Here is a 10,546-nt window from a genome sequence, read left to right as displayed (position 1 = left end):
AATGATCCCAGTAACTAGTTAATTACAAATGTGTCATTAATAAATTATATTATTTCATCCACATAAATGCTTTATTTGATCACTCCCATTCTCTTTCTTATTTCCATCATTAAACATTCCTTGATATCTATCTGCATTTGTTATTTTATCATGGCATGAAATAAATACCTGAATAAAAGAAAGTTAAGGAAGAAAATAATTTATTTTAATTAAAGTTTAGAGACGAGATGGTGGCAGAAGCAGAAAGCCATGATAGCTACACTACAAAGTCTAAAAGTAGCATGGAAATAAGAGGAGAAGACTGGTAATAAATCTCATGGCACATCACCAGTAACCCACTTCCTCCTTCAATGCTCCAGCTCCTAAAGATTTCATAATCAACAATCTTTTCCAGTCATACCATCATAAGATCAAGTGTTCAAACACAGGCTATGGGGCACATTTTACATTCAAACAATAAAATTGTGCCCATGGCCTCCATAGGGTCACATCCACTAATGATGCAACATGTGTTAAGTCCAATATCAAGAACACCTACAACTTTTTATTTATTTATTTATCTGTATTATTGTATATGAACATACTTAGTATATAAACAGCACATGTTGATACCATCCTTTCTCTCCTCCTTGCCCCTTTTCTGAAGAGACTTTCCCCAATGGGGGTGCAGGTCAACCCCATGGGGATTGTGGGTCATGCATTGTGGTGGGGAGGCAATGTCTCTGTGCAAAATGTTCCAACTGGTGGCTCCAACAGTCTTTCTGCTGCCTCTTCTGCAAAATTCCCTGAGCCATGATGAAATTCCTTCAACTTTAATAGTTACTATAGAGTTCAAAATTTAAAATCCAAATTGTCTTCTGAGACTCAAGGCAATCTCTAAATTAGGACACCCTGTAAAATCAATGCACTAATTTTATACTTCTAACATAGAGCAGAGAGAATATACTCTCATCCCATAAAAGGAAGTATGGGGGCACAACATGCAAAACTGGATCAAAGCAAGAAAGAAACCCAGCAGGACAGCCACCAAATCCTTACAACTCCATGCCAGGTATATGATGAAAATACTTGGGCTCCAAAAGACTTAGGTATTCCCAACTGGCTCTGCCGCCTGTAGCACACCAATCCTCTTTATTGGGTGAGATCCACTATGAGACTACAGCTTTTCTTTGTGTTTACCCCATGGTTCTGTTATTTACATCATCCTAGGATCACCCTTGCAATTTGGGTTTAATCTTCACTGCTTTGTAATGGTTGGTCAGGGCTTCATTTCAGACAATCTGACGCTGTCTCAAACTACCCTAACTACATGTTGGGTCATGATTTTCAGAGACATTTATCATACTAATAACTGGGGGCTAACTCCACAATGCACGACCCATTTTCAATAATAAGGAGGGTCTAATGGGAGGGGGTAGATCACAGATGAGCCTAAATAATGGTACCAAACTGCCTGTATTTACTGAAAAGAAAACTAATAAATTAAATTAAAAAAAAAACAAAACAAAACAAAAAACTACCCTAACTCAGCAGCTATCTGAATTCATGGAGCAAGATGCTAAAATCCCGTGGATTGTCAATTTTTCATACCCATAATACTAATACCACCTGCTATTAAACATAATACTAGAAGACCTAACTCAAGAATTAAGAAAGAAGAAAGCAATAAAAAGTATACAAATTGGAAAGGAAGGAATAAAATTAGCTCTATTTGTAGATGGCATGATCCTGTATATGACCTTAAAGTCTCCACCTCAAAATTTCTAAAGTTGATTAGTTCTTACAGCAATGTGGAGGGATACAGAATAAATACATGAAAATCAATTGCCTTCCTATATGCAAAGGACAAATATATAGAAACAGAAATCAGTAAGGGTGTACCATTTTCAATAGCCACAAAAAATGATATACCTTGGCATAACACTAACCAAGGATGTGAAATACCTATACAATAAAAAGATTAAAACACTCAAGAAAGAAATAGAGGAGGACTTGAGAAGATGGAAAGACATCCCATGCTCTTGGATTAGTAGAATTAATATTGTGAAAATGGCAATTCTACCACAAGCAATATACTGATTTAACACAATACCAATAAAAATACCAGCATCAATTTTCACAGAGATAGAAAAAAATGATTTGAAATTTCATATGGAGTGGCAGTAGACTCAGATATCCAAATATATCCTTAGCAAAATAAACACCTCTGGAGGTATCCTCATACCAAACCTACAGCTATACTACAAAGCCATAGTAACATAAACAGCATGGTACTGACATAAAAAAAGACATATAGACCAATGGGACAGAATCCAGGCCTTAGGTCAAGTACCTATACCTACTTGATCTTTGACAAAGGAGCCAATAATATAGACTGGAGAAAAGACAGCACCTTCCAGAAATGGTGCTGGATAAACTGGATAACCACATGTAGAAAAATGAAACTAGATCCACTCATCTCTTCATTAACAAAAATCAACTCCATATGCATTAAAGACCTCAACATAAGACCTACAACTCTTCAAATACTGGAAAAAAAAAAAAATAGGAGGAACTCTCCATGATATAGGAGTGGGGAAGGATTTCCTGAACAATACCCTAATAGTCTAGGAAATTAAACAATCACTTAATCAATTGGATCTCATTAAACTAAAAAAGCTTTTACACAAACATACCATAAGTAAAGCCAATATATTACTCACAGAAAGGGAGATGATTTCCATAAACCATACCTCTGACAAAGTCCTAATAGGTAGAAATATGTACCTAATATGTACCATACAAAGAACTCAAAAAAACTACACAATAAAAAAAAAAATCAAACAACCCACTCAAAAAGTAGGGTAGGGAACTGAATAGGGAGTTCTCAGCAGAAGAAATACAAATGGATGACACACACTTAAGAAAATGTTCAACATTCCTAACCATCAGGGAAATGTAAATTAAAACAACGGTAAGATGGTAAGATTCTACCTTACTCTAGTAAGGATGTCAATTACTAAAAAAAAAAAAAAGACAACACATATAGGCAAGGATGGGGGAGGGAAAAGGAACCCTCATTCACTATTGCTGGGATTGTAAACTTGTACAACCACTATGGAAATCAATATGGAAATTCATGAAAAGGATGAATACAGAACTGTGAACAGATTCAGGTATTCCATTACTGGGAATTTACTGTAACTGCTCCATGCTTCACTATATAGATACTTGCTCAACCATGTTTACAGCTGCTTAATTCATAATAACTTAGAACTGGAATCAACCCAGATGCCCATCATAGGATGAATAAATAACAAAGATGTGGTATATCTACACTATGGAATTCTACTCAGCAGTAAGAAAAATAATGCAATGAAATTTGTAGGGAAATGGACAGACTTAGAAGCAATTATGACTTCGAGTTAAGATGGCGGCTTAGGTACCATGCCAAAGCAGCCTAGGGGGAAAAAAGACCGAAAAAACTCAGCAAAACACATACTTTTACTAAAAAGTGAGGTGTATAGGAAATCAAAACGACAGTGGAGAAGTAGAAGAGATCCAGAGCCTGCACAGGCCAGCAAAAGTGGCCCCGGCAGGTCCGCCAACTGCGGCGGTGCACCATAAAGCTGCCAGGCTCAGCTCGAGCCATAGGAAAAGCCAGGTGAGGGGAGCTTCCATGCACATCAGAGCTCTCCACAAGTCAAGAAACATGAACAGAGAGCAGCAGTGAAAAATGGAGGAGCAGACCACAAGGTAGAAGAACACGTGGAACAGCAAGAGAACTAGAGCAGGTGTGGCTCCCTCCCTTCCCCCACTGCCTCAGCTCAGCTCCAGCAAACAGAGCAACAGTCCCAGGACCGGCCACTTGAGCTGACAGCAGGACCCAAGCAGGAACAGAGTCTTGCAGCAACATCAGCGGCTCAGGAACCAGCAGCAGCGGCCCCAGCAGCAGCAGATCCACCAGCAGAAGCTTCAGAGGCAGCAGTTGCAGATCCAGCAGCAGCAGCAGAGGATCAAGCAGTGGCATCTAAAGCAGCAGCGATGGAGCCAGCAGAGGCGACAGACCCAGCAACAGCAGCGTTAGCAGCAGCAGCGACAGATCCAGCAGCAGCAGCTTCAGGAGCAGCAGTGGCAGTTCCAGCAGCGGGGTGCCGATCTGCAGGGACACAGTTGCCAGGCTCAGATGGCCCCACAGGAAAAGCCAGTGCCCAGCACCAGAAATCAGAACAGCAGCCCAAAGACCCAGCCAGCAACTTGAGTGAGACCAAAATCATCCAAAAAGCTAACTGGGATTGCACTAGGGAAGGTTCTTACTTGGACACAGCTGACTTGGATCCCTCAACAGAAAAGAAATCTTAACCTCTTTGTTGCTAAAGTATCTGGTTGTTATAATAACTACTCTTGCATAAATACTTGGTGATGTTTTTAATTGAATGTGTACAGTGTTTAGTTAAATTTTAGAATCTACCTGTAGTTTATTCCACTCAGCCTACATGAATACTCCCATAGCAGGGAAACTCAACCCCTAGGAGCACCTTTGTAGACACTCTGAGAGTCTTAAGAGCCACACTTAACACCTTAAGCACCTACCCTGAAAATATATAATATCAAATCAATTGATACAGGAAAGAATACCCAGCTAGCTAGAAAATAAAAGCACTAACTTAATCCAAGATGCAAAAATATATACATTATAACACAAGAAACACTAAAAAGCAAGATGATATAAATCCACCTAAAAGTATTAATGCATCAGAAATGACCTCCAGTGAGAACGAGTTAGAGGAAATACCTGAGAAAGATTTCAAAAGAATGATTGTAAATATGTTCAAAGAAGTCAGAGAACAAATCAAAGAAGTCAAAGAGGAACTCAAAGAGGAAATCAAAGGAATCAAAGAAGACGCAGGACACCAATTTCATGAAATAAAGAAGGCAATACAACACATAAATAAGGAAATAGAAATAATAAAGAAAACCCAGTCAGAATTACTAGCAATGAAGAACACAGTTAATGAAATAAAAAACTCTGTAGAAAATCTCACCAGTAGAATGGATGAAGGTGAGGACAGAATATCTAAGCTAGAAGACCAGGTGGCAGATCTAATACAGTCCAACAAAGAGAAAGACAAACTAATAGAAAAGTATGAGTGGGAATTTCAAGATATTCGGGACACTATGAAAAGATCAAATATAAGAATTCAGGGCATAGTAGAAGGAGAATTTCATTCCAAAGGCATAGTAGGTGTCATCAACAAAATCATAGAAGAAAATTTCCCCCAAATTGGGAAAATTGTGCCAATGAAGATACAGGAAGCCTTTAGAACCCCAGCCAGACAAAACCTGGAAAGAACCTCTCCTCGTCATATTAGAATCAAACTTCCAAACACACACACCAAAGAAAAAATATTGAAAGCAGTTAGAGAGAAAAATCAAGTTACCTACAAAGGCAAGCCCCTCAGGATTACAGCAGATTATTCAACACAAACTTTAAAAGCCAGAGGGGTTTGGAGTGATATATTCCAAGTTCTGAAAGATAACAGCTGTCAACCAAGGTTACTTTATCCTGCAAAGCTATCCATTCAAATAGATGGAGAAAAAAGGACATTCCATGACAAAAGCAGACTAAAGGAGTATTTGAAGACAAATCCAGCTGTGCAGAAAATACTTGACAGAATCCTCCATGCTGAAGAAAAGGAAAAGCACACATACATGGAACCTAGAAAAAACAAGCAATACTCAAATACTAGTTAACACAAGAAAAGAAAGAGGGGGCTGGAGAGATGGATTAGCGGTTAAGTGCTTGCCTGTGAATCCTAAGGTCCCTGGTTCAAGGCTCCATTTCCCAGGACCACGTTAACCAGATGCACAAGGGGGCGCACGCATCTGGAGTTCGTTTGCAGTGGCTGGAAGCCCTGGCATGCCCATTCTCTCTCTCTCTATCTGCCTCTTTCTCTCTCTGTCACTGTCAAATAAATAAATAGAAATAAACCAAAAATATTTAAAAAAAAAAAGAAAAATAGGGCTGGAGAGATGGCTTAGTGGTTAAGCACTTGCCTGTGAAGCCTAAGGACCCTAGTTCGAGGCTCGGTTCCCCAGGTCCCACATTAGCCAGATGCACAAGGGGGTGCATGCATCTGGAGTTCGTTTACAGAGGCTGGAAGCCCTGGCGCGCCCATTCTCTCTCTCTCTCCCTCTATCTGTCTTTCTCGCTATGTCTGTCGCTCTCAAATAAATAAATAAATAATTTAAAAAAAAAAAGAAAAAGAAAAATAAAGAAAAGAAAGGTAGAACAGGAACCTCAAAAAAAAAAATTGGCAAACATAATACACTCCTTTCAATCACTTAATATCAACAGCCCCAATGCCCCAACAAAAAGACATAGGTTTGCAGACTGGGTTAAAAAGCAGGATCCGGGCTGGAGATATGGCTTGGTGAATAAGCGCTTGCCTGTGAAGCCTAAGGACCCTGGTTCGAGGCTTGGTTCCCCAGGTCCCACATTAGCCAGATGCACAAGGGGGGTGCACGTGTCTGGAGTTCATTTGCACAGGCTGGAAGCCCTGGCGCGCCCATTCTCTCTCTCTCCCTCTATCTGTCTTTCCCTCTGTGTCTGTTGCTCTCAAATAAATAAATTAAAAATTAAAAAAAAAAGCAGGATCCTACAATTTGTTGTCTCCAAGAAACTCAGCTTTCTACAAATTATAGATATTGTCTTACGGTGAAAGGTTGGAAGATGGTGTTTCAGGCAAATATGCCTAGAAAACAAGAAGGGGTTGCTATACTAATATCTGACAAGGTAGACTTTAGTCCAATGCTAGTCAAGAAAGATAAGGAAGGTCACTTTATATTGATTAAGGGAACATTCCAACAGGAGGACATTACAATCCTAAACATATATGCACCTAACATGGGGGCTCCCAAATTCATCAAACAAACACTATTAGAACTAAGGTCACAGATAACACCAAACACAGTGGTGGTGGGTGACTTTAACACCCCACTCTCATCAATTGACAGGTCATCGCAGAAAAAAATAAACAGAGCGACATCTGGACTAAATGAGGTCATAGAAAGAATGGACTTAACAGATATATACAGGAAATTTCATCCAAAGGCTACAGAATATACATTCTTTTCAGCAGCATATGGAATGTTCTATAAAATAGACCATATATTAGGACACAAAGCAAATCTTAACAAATTCAGGAAAATTGAAATAATTCCTTGCATTCTATCTGACCACAATGGAATTAAACTACAAATCAGTAGCAAGAAAGGCTATAGAGCATACACAAAATCATGGAAACTAAACAATACACTACTAAATGATGAATGGCTCAATGAAGAAATCAAGAAGCAAATCAAAAAATTTATAGAGTCAAACAATACTGAGAACACAACATATCAAAATCTCTGGGACACAATGTAGGCAGTTATAAGAGGTAAATTTCAAGCCTTAAGTGCCTATATTAAGAAATTAGAAAGGTCACAAGTAAAGGACCTAAAGCTTCACCTCAAAACCTTGGAAAAAGAAGAACAAGGCAAATCAAAAATCAGTAGATGGGAAGAAATAAGAAAGATTAGGGCAGAAATTAATGAAATAGAAACAACAACAACAACAACAAAAATCCAAAGAATTAATGAAACAAAGAGTTGGTTCTTTGAAAGGATAAACAAGATTGATAAACCCTTAGCAAATATGATGAAAAAAAAGAGAGAAAAGACACAAATTAATAAAATCAGAGATGAAAATGGTAACATCACAACAGACTCCAGAGAAATTGAGAAAATCATAGTTACATACTATAAAAGCATATACTCCACAAAGTATGAAAATTTGAAAGAAATGGATGATTGCCTTGATTTATATGACCTACCTAAATTAAATCAAAATGAGATTAATCACTTATATAGACCTATAACAAACATTGAGATCTGAGCATTTATCAATAATCTTCCAACTAAAAAAGCCCAGGCCCAGCTGGATTCACTACTGAATTTTACCAGACCTTTAAGGAAGAGCTAACACCATTCCTTCTTAAGCTTTTCCAGAAATAGAAAAAGAAGGAATTCTACCAAACTCCTTCTATGAGGCCAGCATCACCCTGATACCAAAACCAGGCGAAGATAGATCAAAAAAGCAAATTACAGACCAATCTCCCTCATTAACATAGATGCAAAAATTCTCAACAAAATATTGGCAAACAGAATACAAGAGTATATCAGAAGGATCATTCAGTCTGACCAAGTAGGCTTTATCCCAGAGATGCAGGGATGGTTCAATATACGGAAATCAATAAATGTAATACATTATATAAACGGCTTGAAGGACAAAAATCACATGATCATCTCATTGGATGCAGAGAAAGCATTTGAGAAAATCCAACATCCCTTCATGAGAAAAGTCCTACAGAGCCTGGGAACAGAAGGAACATATCTCAATATAATAAAAGCTATTTATGACAAGCCTACAGCCAACATATTACCAAATGGGGAAAAACTGGAAGCTTTTTCACTAAAATCAGGAACAAGACAAGGGTGTCCACTGTCCCCAATTTTATGTAGTATAGTTTTGGAAGTCTTAGCCATAGCAATAAGGCAAGAGACACACATAAAAGGGATACAAATTGGAAAGGAAGAGATCAAGTTATCATTATTTGCAGATGACATGATTCTCTATCTAAAGGACCCTGAAGACTCTACTAGCAAGCGGTTAGAGCTGATCAAAACCTACAGCAATGTAGCAGGATACAAAATCAATACACAGAAATCATTAGCCTTCATATATGCTAGCAACAAACACACAGAGGATGAAATCAGAGATTCACTCCCATTCACAATTGCATCAAAAAAAATAAAGTATCTTGGAATAAACCTAACCAAGGAAGTAAAGACTCTCTACAATGAGAAGTTTAAAACACTCAAGCGAGAAATTGCAGAAGACACTAGAAAGTGGAGAAACAACCCTTGTTCCTGGATTGGAGGAATCAATATTGTGAAAATGGCAATCTTACCAAAAGCAATCTGCACGTTTAATGTAATCCCTATCAGAATTCCAAAAGCATTCTTCATGGAAATAGAAAAAACAATCCAAAAATTCATTTGGAATCACAAAAAACCTCGAATATCTAAAATAATACTGAGCAATAAAAATAAAGCTGGTAGTATCACCAGACCTGATTTTAACCTATACTACAGAGCCATAGTAACAAAAACAGCATGGTACTGGCACAAAAACAGACATGTAGATCAGTGGAACAGAATAGAGGGCCCAGATGTAAGCCCAAGTAGCCATAGCCACCTGATATTTGATAAAAATGCCAAAAATACTCATTGGAGAAAAGCCAGCCTCTTCAGCAAATGGTGTTGGGAAAACTGGATATATATCTGCAGAAGGATGAAAATAGATTCTTCTCTCTTGCCATGCACAAGAAATAAGCCCAAATGGATTAAAAACCTTAACATCAGACCTGAAACTCTGCAACTTCTGGAGGAAAAAGTAGGGGAAACACTTCAACATATTGGTCTTGGCAAAGACTTTCTGAATACAACCCCAATTGCCCAGGCAATAAAATCATAGATTAATCACTGGGACCTCATGAAATTACAAAGATTTTGCATTGCAAAGGACACAGTGAAAAAAGCAAAGAGGCAACCTACAGAATGGGAAAAAATCTTCGCCAGCTATATATCTGATAGAGGGTTAATATCTAGGATATAGAAAGAACTCAAATTTAAATAATAAGGAATCAAACAAGCCAATCAAAAAATGGGCTATGGAGCTAAATAGAGCATTCTCAAAGTAAGAAATAAGAATGGCATATAAGCATCTTAAAAATTGTTCTACGTCACTAGTCATCAGGGAAATGCAGATAAAAACTACATTGAGATTCCATCTCACTCCTGTCAGATTGGCCATCATCATGAATATAAATGATCGTAAATGTTGGCGGGGATGTGGAGAAAGAGGAACCCTTCAACACTGCTGGTGGGAATGCAATCTGGTCAAGCCATTGTGGAAATCAGTGTGGAGGTTCCTAAAACAGCTGAAGATTGATCTACCATATGACCCAGCTATAGCACTCCTAGGCATATATCCAAAGGACTCATCTCATTTCCTTAGAAGTACGTGCTCAACCATGTTTATTGCTGCTCAATTTATAATAGCTGGGAAATGGAACCAGCCTAGATGTCCCTCAACTGATCAGTTGTTAGTGAAGATGTGGCACATTTATACAATGGAGTTCTTCTACTCAGCAGTAAAGAAAAATGAAGTTATGAAATTTGCAGAAAAATGGATGGACCTGGAAAGGATTATACTAAGTGAGGTAACCCAGGCCCAGAAAGCCAAGCACCACATGTTCTCCCTCATATGTGGATCCTAGCTACAGATGACTGGGCTTCTGCATGAAAAGGAAAATTCTTAATAGCAGAGGCTAGTAAGTTTTAATGGAGATATAAAGGGAAGACAAAGAAGGGAGGAGGGTACTTAATAGGTTGGTATTGTATATATGTAAGTACAATGATTGAAATGGGGAGGTAATATGATGGAGAATGGAATTTCAAA

The sequence above is a fragment of the Jaculus jaculus genome, chromosome X (assembly GCF_020740685.1).
Source record: "Jaculus jaculus isolate mJacJac1 chromosome X, mJacJac1.mat.Y.cur, whole genome shotgun sequence".
In the NCBI taxonomy this organism is placed as follows: Eukaryota; Metazoa; Chordata; class Mammalia; order Rodentia; family Dipodidae; genus Jaculus; species Jaculus jaculus.
Note: the sequence above shows the minus strand (reverse complement) of the source record.